The sequence below is a fragment of the Euleptes europaea genome, chromosome 12 (assembly GCF_029931775.1).
Source record: "Euleptes europaea isolate rEulEur1 chromosome 12, rEulEur1.hap1, whole genome shotgun sequence".
NCBI lineage: Eukaryota > Metazoa > Chordata > Lepidosauria > Squamata > Sphaerodactylidae > Euleptes > Euleptes europaea.
The window spans coordinates 19,665,501-19,680,995 of record NC_079323.1 but is presented as its reverse complement, the minus strand read 5'-3'; positions in this window follow the sequence as shown (position 1 = coordinate 19,680,995).

The window sequence follows — 15,495 nt, the reverse complement described above, 5'->3', positions numbered from 1 at the left end:
ACACATGAAGCTGCCTTATACTGAATCAGACCCTTGGTCTATTAGAGTCAGTATTGTCTACTCAGACCAGCAGTGGCTTTCCAGGGTCTCCAGCAGAGGTCTTTCACATCACTTACTTGCTTACTCCCTGTAACTGGAGATGCTGGGGATTGAACCTGGGACCTTCTGCATGCCAAGCAGATGCTCTACCACTGAGCCATGGCCCCTCCCTCTTGGAGGCTTATTCAATGTGATGCAGAGCCTGGGTGTCATCAGCATATTGAGGACAACCCAGTCCAACACTTTGGGCAATCTTAGTCAATGGTCCTACATAGACGTTAAACAGGCTACAATACTGCAGAACTCCACACGAGACCTCCAATGATGTAGAAATTGTGTCATCAATACCTGTCTCCTGGTATACCCCTATGGTCCAGCACACTCTTCAGACAGATTTCTGGTGGTTCACCCTCTCAGGACCACCCGGTTTGCAACAGTTAAGTTGCAAGTTTTTATGTGGCAGAACCGTTTCTCGGGAATGGTTTACCAGTGTATGGGGTACTTCACTTCCTGTGTTGTGGATGGGGCATCGTGTGTATTGAAGGTTCTATTTGTTTTTTTAAAAATCCCTGAAAAGTAGCATGGCAGGAAGAGGTTAGGAAAGAACCCTGACAGCTAGTTGTTTGCATGAACATAATTGTTGTGTTTGGAACAGCATTCAGTCCTGCTGCCTGAATTGGTACAATCCAGACACAAGTTTGCCATCTCAGCAAGAATGAGAATCTCTGTCCTTCAGAAGTTAAACTGCGTGAATGTCATAGGCCAGAACTAAAACATGTAGCTCATACAGCCATTTGCTTTTTGCTTCTGTAGTGTACGTTAGTGGAGATGAAAAATATCATCTGTGATTGAAGAGGCTGTGAAAACATTTTGCAGGGAGTGTTGAACTCACCCTTATGCTACAGTGTGTTGTCCGCTCTCAAGTGACCTTTGCCTGATTTGTTAAAGAGAGAGACTATTTTTGAAGATCACCACAGATGGTAATTTCCCAGCAATTTCACCTACTTTAGGTAAAAGGTAGACGATGCAACATTACTAAGAGCAATATTGACTGCCCTGTGTAGTTTCTCAAGGCACCCAAACTTGTAATCAAATATTGTAAGATAGTGCTGCATGTTTTGTGATCTTGCCAAGACACCGCTCAGTGGCAAAACGTGGCCATAGCAAATATAAGGCTCCAAGTTAAGCCCTGGATTCTCCTGTGTTAAAAAAAAATGGGTTGCAGGACTAAGAATCTTGAGAGCCACTACTAGTCTATAGGCTGAAGGGATCTCACTTTATCCCAGGGGTCTCCCACATGATGCCCGTGGTACCCGCTGACACCTTTTCTTGTGGCCACCAAGTGTTTTTAAGAAGTGGGTGGGGCCAGGTAGGCCTTTTGCCCAGCAAGACTTGAGATGATTTGAGTATGAGATTTGATTGGCTGTGCTGTTCTTGTTAAAATGTTGCTCTGGCAGCAGCTGCCACTAGAGTACAAGATTCTCCACTGTGTTACTGAAGTCAAACGGTGGCAGCCATTTTGTGGCTGGCTCCGCCTCCTATGGCAGCCATTTTGTTGCTGCACCCACCATGTTGTGTCAGAATTCCAAATGTGCCCGCAGGCACAAAAAGGTTGGGGACCCCTAATCTACCCCTTTTCTCAGAAGCATCCTGAAAAATCTCTCTCGAAGGTCAAGGGACTGCCCTCAATGCTATAGGATGGGGCATGGGGCTACAGTAGGCAGGGGAAATCAGTTGAAGTTGCTTTCCCCTCACCCACTCTGATACGAACCCTTCTGGAGAAAGGGTCAGCTAAATGTCTTCCATAGTAAGTTTGGACCCAACTTTACATTCACTTTTAGGCACTTCAATAGTATAGGGCTAGGCAGTGTTATTGCATCTGTATAAGGCAGCTCTGTAGCTTACACTTGCTTTGATGGGACAGTTGAACACCTGCATTCAGATCTTCACATCACTTTTGGGCAAAAGGTTATTTTGTTATTAGCGCTGGTATAGAGGAAACGGAAGTCGGTTTCTGGTAGCCTGCTCTAGGTTGACTCAGCCTTCCCAGGTTGGTTTAAATGAGTACCCAGCTTGCTGGAGGTAAAGGGAAGATGATTGGGGAAGGCACTGGCAAACCACCCTGTAATCATAGTTTGCCTAGTAAACGTCGGAATGTGACGTCACCCCATGGGTCAGGAATGACCCGGTGCTTTACCTTTTTTATATAGAGGAAACACATGAAATAATTTTGAGCTGCAACCTAACCCAGAGTTACTTCCTGCTTTGTTATCCCATTTATTTCAGTGGAACGTAAACACACATGACTTTTTACTGGGTTGTGGTCTTCAGTGATCAGCAAGCTGTCATTCTAATCTCTTCCTTCGTTCTCTTCTTTTAAGAGTTATGTTCATGGAGATCTTTTCCCCCAAGAGCTCTGGGAGAAACAGCTGGCTTTTGCTCTCTTGAAACCATGCATGTGTGGTGTGGTTCTTTTCTGTTTTGTTTTTTTTAATTAAATCTGCTTGGGTATTTTTTTTCCTTCCTCTTCTGTCTTTTTATGCAGGTTAAACGTATGAACTCTGGCAACCCTTAGGATAGACACTTGCTAAAGTGCTGCAGAAGAGTCAGAGGCCTGGCCAAGGCATGCCCTTGTGCTTCTGCTATTTGGAAACAATTTACACTCCTTGAAACAAACACAAAAGGTGCTAAGCATTTGTCAACTCTCTTGAAGGAGCTGCTCATTGTTCCTCCGCTTGTTTTTTTTTTCATTAGGTTTTTCTAAGCTTTTTGTATGGCACTTGAAAAGGTTTTGTATGGCACTTATACTTTAGAAATGTTGGCATTCCCTTGAGGCAGAGAAAACAAAGGTACTTCGTAGCTACAATGCAAAGCAACATCGGAGCTGACAAAGATGCACTGTAATGCTGGATCTAGCAGATGCTTGGGAGCATGAAACCAGGCAAAAGGCCGAGGGGGGAGGGAAGATAAGAGTGATCACTATTTCCCTGGAGTCGAAATTATTATGCTATTTTTATACTCCTTTGATATTAAGCCTTGATGCCACATCAGGATCAGATCAATTGATAACTTGTCACAGACAAATGGATCTCTTCACAAATAGTTTTCCTTCGAAGGTGCCACAGCTGAATCTTTCTGTGTAACTCAAATGGGCATTTTATGTATGTATATATAATAAATACCTTGTGCATTTGTATTTTAATCAATGTAACCTTAAATGCGCGTATGATTTTTGGATGACAACTTTTCCTTGGATGTAGATGTTAATGCACCCATTAAATGCCTCTAAAAGAGAGATGAACAGTTTTGCAGTGTTTGGTTTTGTTCTTATGGGGGGAAAGGAGGAGCAAAACTGTGTTGCAGGAATTGAAATCCTTGCTCCGTCCACCTCTCTGGGTAGCTCTGAACAAGTCCCTTAAAAAATAGGGGCCATTTTTTTTCCTAATACATATGACTTGCCTAAGGTTAGTTATGAGACCGGATCATGTTTTTCAATCTGCAAGAACGTATTCACTGTATCCATTGCTTATTTTATATTAAAACATTTGGCTGCTCTACATGGCCATAACAGATGGTTTATAAAAGACAAAATGGGGACTCCTTATATATGAAGCATAAGCATAGAAAAATGGAATATGTAAATATTTAAACCCTAGCCCACTGTCTCCCCATCCTTGGCTGAGTAAGGTGGGTCTCAGTGTCTGCCCCAGGCCAGAAAGCAGAGTGTAGACACCACCATTTCTGTAGTGCCTTCTATCTCTCCGCTAATTTAAAGGCCTTCGCACCCTGGAAACCAAATATTGGAAAGACCACTGCTCCCTATCTAAACCCAGCTTAGGACTACCCCAACAATTTCATCTTGTGACCCCTTCTTTCCACCTGGGGTCTCAGTGGCCTTTTCCCTAGTGGCCCCATCCTTAGGGGATATGTTATCTGCAAAGCTGTTCTAGATCAATGAGCCCTTGGGATTTGATTTTATATGATCAAGCGACAAGAAGAAGAAGAAGAGTTGATTTTTATATGCCAACTTTCTCTACCACTTAAGGAAGAATCAAACCGGCTTACAATCACTTTCCCTTCCCCTCCCCACAACAGACCCTGTGAGGTAGGTGGGGCTGAGAAAGTGTGACCAGCCCAAGGTCACACAGCTGGCTTCATGTGGAGGAGTGGGGAATCAAACCCGGTTCTCCAGATCAGAATCCACCGTTCCAAACCACTGCTCTTAACCACTACACCATGCAAGGATGTAGGGTTATGCTTAAAATAATAAGCACGCTTTGAACAGATAAAGAAAGCAGGACAGAATTTCTTAAATCAGTAATGAGCAGAGCAGATGAGTGAGTTCCCAACCATGAGACAGATGCCAGCGCTGTTGGGAAATTGCTCCAATTCTGCTGAAGGCAGAACTTTACCCACACTGTACAACCACCCTCTTTTTGCAGGAATCGGCCTTCCACACGGAGGGAAGCAAATATGTTCTTAGTACTTACACCCATGGGCATGTTGAAAAGTGTTTTTACTGACATACTGTTACACCCTTACTTCTGTAGTCTTGGCAGTAGAACCAAGCCCTGACCTAACTGTTGGTACCAAAACAGCACAAGGTGCTGACCAAGTGATATGCTAAAACCTGTTTTTTTCCCAACTTGAGGTGTCAGAAAAAAGCTTCCAGTTTCAACAACTGAAGACCACAAATGCACAATGATATATTTGACCAGTAGCAAACTTTTTCTGCCTTGAATGTACCAAGTGATACCCCTCTCCATAAAATGCGTTATTCTAAAAGCCATAAAGGATTACCGTGTTTCCCCGAAAATAAGACACTGTCTTATATTTATTTTTCCTCAAGAAGACACGCTATGGCTTATTTTCAGGGGATGTCTTATTCCGAGGGAATCAGAACTGTCCTCCCTCTCGGCTCCCGTTCTCCCCTTACCACCCCCTTCCGGTCCCGCCCCCAGAGGCCCAGGCGCACTGGTTGCAGGGCCTTTGAAGTGGCCGCGGGAGACTGCATCTGCTCAGCTGGGCTCCTCCTGTCTTCCCCGCCCCCAGAGGCCTGGGCGCGCTGGTTGCAGAGCCTTTGAAGCGGCTGCGGGAGACCGCCTCTGCTGAGCTGGGCTCCTCCTGGTCTTTTCCACCCCAGCCCCGGGCGTGCTGGTTGCCGGGCCTTTGAAGCAGCAGCGGGAGACTGCATCTGCTCAGCTGGGCTCCTCCTGGTCTTCTCCACACCAGCCCCGGGGTGCCTTATTTTCGGGGTATGGCTTATATTAAGCAAATGCTTAGAAATGCTGCTACGGCTTATTTTATGGGTATGTCTTATTTTCGGGGAAACACGGTATGCATCGTAAGTATTTGAAAGATCGGTCAATTAACATATCATCATCATAACAAAGAACCATTGAATACCAATTCAGACCAATATTCTTTTGCCCAAGGATGCCACTAGTGTGACCAGTGAGCTCTCAAGATCCTTCCTGGCTATGCTAATCCTTTTTGCCATAGAGGGGCAGAGGAACTTAGAACATAAGAAAGGCCATGCTGGATCAGACCAAGGTCCAGCAAGTCCAGCAGTCTGTTCACACATGAATAGCCCTCTCCTCCATGAACATGTCCACTCCCCTCTTAAGGCCTTCCATGTTGGCAGCCATCACCACATCCTGGGGCAGGGAGACCCACAATTTAACTATGCTATACAAAGCATGATTTCTACCCTTGAGCTATGTCTTCTCTATTGATGTTGCGTGTTTCTCAATGACACTGTCCCCCTGACATCCCTGGTACAACTGAAAAGAATGATAGTTTTCATAGCACTTTGAACAATGAATGTTAAGCCCTGTGAAATAAGTCACTATTATTCCTGAAAGCAATCACATGAAGCTGCCTTATACTGAATCAGACCCTTGGTCCATCAAAGTCAGTATTAGGGCTGGCTCCAGCAGAACTTGCAAACTCTTTGTCTGAATCAGTTAATGATAAAAACCATACTACCTATGGTGTGATAACTCCTTCCAGAACTGTCGCCATCTCAGCCAGCATTAACTTCATCTTATCAGGCTTTTCATGTTCTTCCTCAGCCGCTTGCCCACAGCTTCCAGGCATTGTCCTGACATGGAAACAGCTGCTCTTGAACACATGAAACTGCCTTATACTGAATCAGACCCTTGGTCTATCAGAGTCAGTATTGTCTACTCAGACCAGCAGCAGCTCTCCAGGGTCTCAGGTAGAGGTCTTTCACATCACCTACATGCCTAGTCCCTTTAACTGGAGATGCTGGGGATTGAACCTGGGATCTTCTGCATGCCAAGCAGATGCTCTACCACTGAGCCACAGCCTATCCCCAAGACCACACAATGAGTCCATTGCAGAATTGGCACTTCAAGTTCCAGGTCTTATGGAGGTAGTTCCACTGAAGGAAGTGGTCTGTGAATTTCCCACTTTAGCTTCATCCTACGTTTCTCATTCAAGCTCTCTTGTTGCATTATTCACAACCCATTTTGAAATACCAATGATATCTACACTGCTGGGGGAAGGGGGGAGGAGAGCCAGAGATCGAGGGGGAATCCTAGGCAGCTCTGCTCAGAAATATGTCCCATTTAATGGTACTTAGGAAACTGTCCGTAAGACAGCAACACCGTGGAAGAATTTAGCCATGGACCTTTTCAGCACGCTCGACTTACTCCTGATTTTCTTGGCAGCTGATCCACAAGCATTGGAATCAGTTTGGGCAAGGTTCTTTCACACATCTGCCCCCACCCCCCGTGCATTTTCATAGTTGTGGAGCCAGTTTATTTTCTTCCGCATGTGCCTTCAGTGATGATGATTTTCAAGGGAGGGTACTGTCGTCATTGGTGGCATCACAGACCCCCCATTTTTTAATAAGACCCCTAAAAATCAATATATCAATGCAGTGTTGTAATGATAGTTTAAGCAGGTTCTCTCAATTTCCAGCTTTCATTTTTTTGAAAAAGGAAGTCTTGTGGAGATATGCCTATTCCCTTATATCTTGGCAAGGGAAAGGGCTAGAGATTTACTTCTTTTTTAATGAAATCTGGAATTCAGAGAACCTGCTTAAACTATCATTACAACACTACATCAATATATTGATATTTTAGGACCTTTAAAAAAAACCTGAAACCACTCATGTTCAGAGTGGAAGGGGAGGAAAGGGAGTAGTTTGATGATGAAGACAATCCAATCATTGAAAAGTAGGCTGGAGGTGGGCGGGAGTGGGTGGGACAAAGAAAAATGACAGAAACCTTACGGATGAGGAAAAAGCCAACTCAAAATTGGCTTCCAGAAAAAGATTGGGGTAGAAGTGGCTTCAAAAGAACCAGAAAAAAGGGAATAACCATAAAAAGTGAAGTGAAAACTAAAGACACAAAAATGCGTGTGGAAATCAGGGGTATAAACCAAAGCCATATTGGACCAGAAGGGTTTTTAAAAAATGCAGAAAAGCCCATGATGATAGCAGCTCTTTGCTCAACAATTTTGGAAAATCTATTTTTATACTCTTTTATGCCACCCTCAAGCAAATAGGCATTGCTGATTCATTATGAATGCCTTCTTAAAGTTTCCTGCCTAGCTTCCCTGCTGGTTGTTGTTTTTAAAGCAGGCTCAAGGATATGAAACAAAAATAGCCCAACCATCAGAAAAGAAACTAGGCTTTTTATTTCAATTACTACTAACAGTAGAATTCATGTACATGCATTGCAGTTGTTTTTTGTAAGGCCCAAGTGTTGATTCACTGGATGTGAATAGCCATATTGTAGAGAAAGTATACAATAATGAGTAAAAAAAAGAGAAAACAATCACTTTACCAGATTAATATTTCATCAGATTAAGCAAAAAATGAATATAAAGGACTGTTTAAACTGAAATGACAAAAATAAAAATAAATGGAAGAACAGGGACCAAAACCTCTCCATGTCATCTCTAGCAGTGATCACCTACACTTAGCTTTATGATAATTTTTCAGAATATCCATCTAAGTAGGAATCCAAATAGATTTAAAGAAAATCCAATGTGCCACACTAGGTTGTTAACATATTGGAAAGGTACAAAATAAGGAACTTGGTTAAATCCATTTTTAGGCTACAAATCTGGGGCCATATTCTTGTCCTCATAAATCAAGGAAATGAATATATACATATTCATTTTTCCCCAAGGTCACCATGTATCCTTCTTAAGATGGGTACTATAGTAAACATTCAACATGTGGCTATTGCTGATAACCACAAGGGAACAATAATGATTTCACATGCATCTGGTAAATATCTAAAATTACAAAGAAAGACCAGTGAAAGTAGACAATTGCTAAATTTCTATAACTTGTCAACACTTCAGTAAAGTAATACTGTAACTGGACGTGTTGAGAACATTCCTTGAAGACTAAAGAGAATTTCTGCAGTTCAGACATTCCTGACACTCCCCCTTCCCAATATCCTGCAAACGTCTACACCTATGCTGAGATCTAAAAATATGATCACCCAAGCCGGAGTCTTAATTGAGTGGGACAATCCATTCACTAAGGAGGGAACGCAATATACACAAGTCCCTTTATGTGAATGAAACTGCTCTTTTTGTTTAATAGAATCGGGCAGCGACAGGGGTTGTGTACCCACATTGGAGGCTCATGCCCACTGAAAGTCATGAGTGAAGCCAATGATGATTAAATGTAGAAGTGGATGTCTGCAACAGAGTTAACACAATCCCCTGAAGGGAAAAGGTCCAACTTTCACACGCTAAATAGGCACAACAAACTATCTCAAAAGTGAGCATGGTTTATTAGAAGAGATTACCTTCTTACAGCAAAAACACCAACAGGTATCTTTAGCTGAACATTACCATTAAAAAATTAATTTCATGTACTTATGTAGCTATACAATTATGTAGCTATACTATTAAACTACACTTGTTTTGTTAAAAGGTAAAGAGTTATCAATGCACTGAGAAGTACACACTGCAACATAACTGGTGTATGTTCCTGCTTTTTGTGGACACCATCTTACCATCAGACCCATCTGTCACTCATGGTCAAAGGGAACCTTGTTCAAACCCTTCACCTACTCTAAATCTCCATTATCAAGCAAAGTTTTATGTAAAGTTGCTTAATACAGATTCAACTACAGCCCGACCAGACAGTATAAAATTATCCTAAATCATCTTAAGCTTAAAACCCATTCCTGAAGAGGGAGGGGCGAAACTCCTTAGGAGCCAGCGTCATCCTGCACCGGAGCAGGTGCCACCTTATCACAGAATAAGGTGTTACCTATGCTGGCGCTGGGGCAAACATGCTGGTGGGGTGCCACCGCCCCCCACCACCAGTGCAGCAATGCCAGCCGGGCTTTCCGCGGCGGTGTGGGAGAGGCATTCCTGGGGGTGGAGCTGCCTCGCTGCTCGCGATGGGGCATTTATCCCCTTTTAACATCTTTAAAATGTTAATGTTTTTAAAAGGGTTTTTTTGTCTCTACGGCAGCTGGGAAGCCTCGGAGAAGGCAGTGCAGCTGTGCCACTCCTGGCCGCCGTGAATCTGCCCCCACTTCAGGATTGGGCTGCTCATCTTACATTATATCACTGCTTAACATTTTCTGTTAAGTGGGGGGGGGGGAAGCAACAAATTTATTTTAAATATAACCGCTAAAAATAAATATATGGCCAAAAGGGTTTCATATTATTTTTCCTATTCCCTTCCTACAACCTTTTCATCGCCCATCTTTAAAAGCAAGGATTAATTTTCCACATAAATACATTACATTTGAAATAAACATTTTCCTATACTATTTTTAAAGTCTTTCAAGATACAGACCACTCTGTTTTGAGTCATTCCAGGTAGTACATTCCAACACTACTAGGCAACGTCAACTAAGTACACACAAACTGTAGGCAGTACCTATTCATCCAGCATCAGTCAGGCAAAAGAATGTCAGACTAGTTTTTTTAAAAAAACAAACATAAAAGTAAAAGGAAAGAAAGGATTTTATTGAAAGAGCTAAAATAGGAAAAATAGAAAGGCAGGAAGACTAAAGAAACAAAGCTAACAGAATAAAGGCACAAATGACACAATTCTTTATCACCCCACAATTTTAATTTATATTTAAAATGTAGGATCACAGAATATAATGGGGGGTGAAGCTTTGATAAATTTGGGAAGGATTTTACCTTGTTTTTCCTGACACGCTGAAGCCACTATGGCAGAGTGTTTCCATGGGCAATGCAGAAATTTCAAGTGTCCCTGTAACAATGTCATAAACACCCACATTTTGAAAATTTACATTATGTGTTTTTCAAATCTTATGGGGGGGAACACTTTAGTATGCGAGTAGCCAAGACTCCAGGAGGTGAGCTTGAAGGTTTCATTCTCAGTAACGCTAATTAATCTCTTCAAGGGCACATCTGGCCAAAGGTAAGTAAAACAACATATCAAGCATTAAACACAACTATAAAAGCAAGCTCCAATTAGACCCTAAGGCAAACTTAAACAGAGGCCTAGAACTCTACATATGTCAACAATAAGAGCCATGATAAAGGCTGAAAAGCCATTATTAGCGTTCTGTGGGGAAAAAAGTCCTGAATTGGAAATATCCTAATTTAGGTTCTGGTTTTTTTTAAAAGGCACTACAAGAATTGGCATATATGGACTGATCCCATAGTGACAACATGAAAAGATTCTGAACCAAAGCAATGTATGTGCCAAAGAAAGTAATCCTCAGCCTCCCCGAAGCAGAAGTAAAAAAGCATAAAGGTTTTAAGTATGAAGTGTACTTTAGTCTTCCACCATACTTCAATTTTTTTTTACATCATTCTTCCCTTTTTCACATCTCAAACACCCACTCACCTCTTCAGTTCGATCACATCATCCAATCAGATGCAAGAGCTTCTCCCAATCCTGGATCCGAGTAACTACAATAATTAGCTTGGGGAAGAAGAGAGGATGATAAAAGCTATCATTGGGTCACGGAGGTACAACTGGCATATATGGTTGCTTTTTAGCATTGGGGGAGGGGAATCTGTTCTGAAACTGGGTATCGTAGAACACAGAATGGTAGAAAATACGACTTCACATGCAGAGAAGTCTCCACTGTGTTATTTTTTTTTTTTTTTTACTTTTGTCCAATTTGAGCATCTGAAAGGCCAATGCACAGTAGTACATGTAGTCATACTTTTGGAAATGCCTTATTTCTTCAGATAACTACCTGCTGGTATGAGCGGGGCATTGCCAATAAGAGGATGATATTGAAGAGATGCAATGGTGGGAGGAAATGCTTAATACTGTCACCATTTGCAAAAACCAGTATTAGCCCAGTTAACCTTTGATGCTTCTGGAATCATACCAGATTAAAAATAAAAACCTGGCCAAATGCCTTGAGCATTAAATAAATACCATGTTGCATAACTATATATACTCACACATAGTTATATCCATACATTGCAAATACTGAAATGAATTCGGAATAACTTATATTCCTTTTGCGAAGTGCTTCCAAGCAATTAAAACGCACACATATACACAAATAAAGTCCCATTTCAATGTTGGCTTGGGTCTACTTCTTCTACTGTTTCCATCTTTTGTGATCAATTAGACTAGACTGGAGCCCAGTTTTCAGCTTCTGAAATGATATGCACAGATAGCATATTTAGTTTCACAGTTGTGATGGCTGGAATCCAAACCAGTGTTTGCAGATGCTCCACTCATGCATGGCAGCTTTTAGGCTCCTCCCTTGTGGATATCGCCCATGAAAACCTCCTCCGAGATGAGAGTTTATGTAAAACAGATCTGACATCTCTGCAGTGTGACCTTGTTTCTTTTTCTGACACTGGCCAGCCATTGCTGAAACCTATTTTTAAAAGCAGTCTGAAGGGAATAATACCAGGGGAACGGCGGCAGATCCTGAATCTTTGCCTACGTTTTCGTAAGGAAGTAGTCAGCAAAACAAACAGTCAGGTGAATGAGCCCAGTGGCTGCACACTGCCGAATAACCACTTTCCTTTCTGTTTGCAAAACACATCATCTGTTCGCCTGAAAAGCTGTGAAAGAGCGTGGAAAGGCGCAGTCGCTAGGCTTAGCAAAACTATTCAGGAGCGGCTTAGGATATGACCTGGAGATGAGCCAGGTTAACTTTTTTTCAGGAAAAGGGTTGTTCTGAGGGCAGGATTCTACGGACTGAAAGAGGCAAGAAGGGAAAAGGCTCTTGGAGAACACAGAGTAACTGAGGGGTTTTTTTCCATCAAATTTTAATAGAATAGGTACATAAAGGGGCCTAAGAAGGCCATCACAAAAAGACCAGATGTGAACCCCCAAAGGGAGGCTGCTGTAGGCTTCACTTCAAAGCTTGGACATTTCGGAATCTCTAGTCCAGTAGACCCACAGGTTGCTGTTTGATATATATTTAAAGTGTTGTATATTAAACATACAAGGTAGCAGCTCGCTTCACACTGTAGCACAAGGTGCACGGTTGAACCCTCGCACAGTTTGTAGGCTAGAGCTACGCCTACTTAGGCTAACACACCATACACCGACTTAACATTAAACTAAAAACGAAATTATTCTATTCAAGATAAATGTCTTTGCATTCTCCTAGTGGCAGGAACCCATTTAGATCTTATAAGACACATGAATATAGTGATAAAATGGTCACGGATAATACTAATTCAAACATAAGTCACAAGCAAAACATGAACCAGCTATTTCCTGCAGGTGCAACGCACCCAGGGATCTCGCATGCAGAAGCCCAATTGCAATGAATGAGTCATGCTTCGGAGCAATTCCCATTGTTTCAAGAGGCCCACAAAGGAGCACATAGATAAACTGTACCCTGTTTCCATTAACAATGCATGACTTCCGTTAAAACACATCCAATGGGTAAGGGAACAATGAAGGTAAGGGGAAGGAAAAAAATTAACAGGGAAATAGGTGCTCTCTAAGCAGAGGTGGAAAAACAGAGCCACCCGAACCGATACAGGACAGCAGCTGGACCTAACCAAACTGAGCTCCCGTCTCACTTGTCAACAGTGAAAACTGTGTAGAAGAGCAATTCCTGAATTAGCTGAACATGGTTCAGATTATTGGATACATCTACAAGTACAATGCTTGGCAGGAGCATTTACTGTATACCAACACCCTACTTCTTGCAACACATAGTGTCACACAAGTAGTGAAAAATGTTTTCCTATTTAAAAGGTGCTTGGACATTCTTTTCAGGCAGCATTTTTCCATTATTTTCTTGATAAGATCTCACTCTATCATTTGAGGAGGAAAAGATAAGCCAATATTATTTTTTAAATCAACATACTGTACACATTATAAAGACCTGAGGGTTTTTTTGCCCACCTATGAGGATTTTGGGTTTAAATTCTACAGCTTTTAAATAAGGGATAAAATGCTGCCCAAAAGTCTAATTATCTTTGCACATTTGTGCGTGTGTTTTCAAAGATAGATCTATACATCAAAATAGTTCTCATAGTTAAAGATACAATTTGTATCAACAGTAAAAGGTACTTTCTGGTTCTATGGGATCGTCAAGCAGCATCTATGAACCCAGTTTTCATCAGCACCAACAATGTAAACACAGGAATCATCACACAGTGTTGATCTGCCGGGAAATCCTAGTGTTGTAAGTGGTTGATTATGACACCTAAGTAAAACTGTCACTGACTGAGAGATCTACTACTAATATACCTACACAAAAGTACATTTTAAAAGAGATAGTAGAACCCATGACTTAAAACCAGAAATATCCCTTACAAATACTAGAAGAGACCGTTCTGTCTGCTTCTAAAACTACAGTGCTTGTGGCAAGAATCAGGCCTACGTAATACAACAGGCCAGAAAACCTAACTGTTGAGAACTTCTAATGGTATTTTACAAAAAAAGAGAATGGATCGTTCTCAGCTATAATACTATTACTACAGTGCAGTTATTAAAATGTTGCATATCTTCAACACAACATGAAACCTTCCACAGGCCAGCCTTGTTAAATAGCAGGAAAAAAAATACACAGTATCTTATATACAAAAATTGCATTGAGAACAATTTGTTTCATTTAAAAAAAGGTACTCTTTATGAAAAACGCATTGTATCCAGTTTACCTGTGCATCAGTTGGAGGAGCAAGAGACATCTAAAACAAATCTCAATTTCACTGCCATTTCCGATGACTGGAAGTACACAATAGCGGGAAAAGGCTATAACCTACACAGCACAAGTTTGTAGGAGCTCAGCATCTTCAAAGCCTGCGCAAAAAAGGCTTTTGCCTTCTACATAATAATAAATTAGGGATGGCAGGCTCTCCTACTGATTGCATCTGCTTGCACCAAAATCAACAGTAATCACCAAATTATTTCAATTAAAAAAACACAAATGAAAAGTGCCATACTATAAAGTACTAATATATTGTTACCGATTTCAACATTAAAAGTGGTAACTCACACATATGGTTTAAAAAATAAAGTCAGTGCTATAGAAGACCTTTGTTTTCTATAAATAAAATAATTATAACACAAAAAACAAAATCACACAAATAAAATAAAAATAACTTAATTGCAATAAAAATAGTTCATAATAAGCTTAGCTTGAAAACTGTTTTCTGGGTGCATTAAAATCCTCTATTTTCCACAGGTTTTTTAAAGTTTTGCACTTGAAGGACAAAAACACCCATTAACTTAATACACACATAAACTTTTGAAAGTGCTGCATATAAAACCCCCCCACTGTACCAAAGATTCTTTATCAGAGACCACAAACATAATAATATATTAAACTGGAAAGATCTTCCAGTCATTACATTTCTTCTAAAAAAATCAAGTTAGCATTTAAAAAAAACCTGTCACTTCCAATGCATGGGGTTGTATATACAGATTCCATAGCTCAGTATTTCACTAGGGGTGTGCACCATTTTTTTTCTTGGTTTTTTTGGTTTTGGGTTTAATAGACTCAAAAAATTTCAGAAAATTCGGAAAAAGGGGAATTCCCATACCGATATGAGTTTTCCCTTAGCTTTTTTTGAATATCCAAAAATTTTCAGGTCCATTCAACCCTATGGGAAAATTCTGCAGGGCTCCTATCTTAGTCAACAGGAAAACTTTGTGGGGCCCTGGGGGGCATTTTTTAAGGTAGAGGCACCAAATTTGCAGCATGGTTGCTGGTGCCTCTCCTTACAGGAACCCCTGAGTTTGGTGAAGATTGGGTCGGGGGTCCAATTTATGGGCTCCCAAATTCTTTGCCATTGTTTCCAATGGAGTATGGATGGGACACCCTCTTTGGGGGCCCATACAATTGGACTCCCTGACCCAATCTTGGGGGTTCTTGTAAGGAGAGTCACCTGCGGCTATGCTGCAAATTTGGTGGCTCTCCCACAAAAAACCGCCCCCAGAGGCCTCCAAAGATAATAGACCTGAAGAGTCTGGAAAAAAACCAGCTTTTTTTCGGCTTTGCCTTTTTGGCTCCATTAAAATTGTGCCTC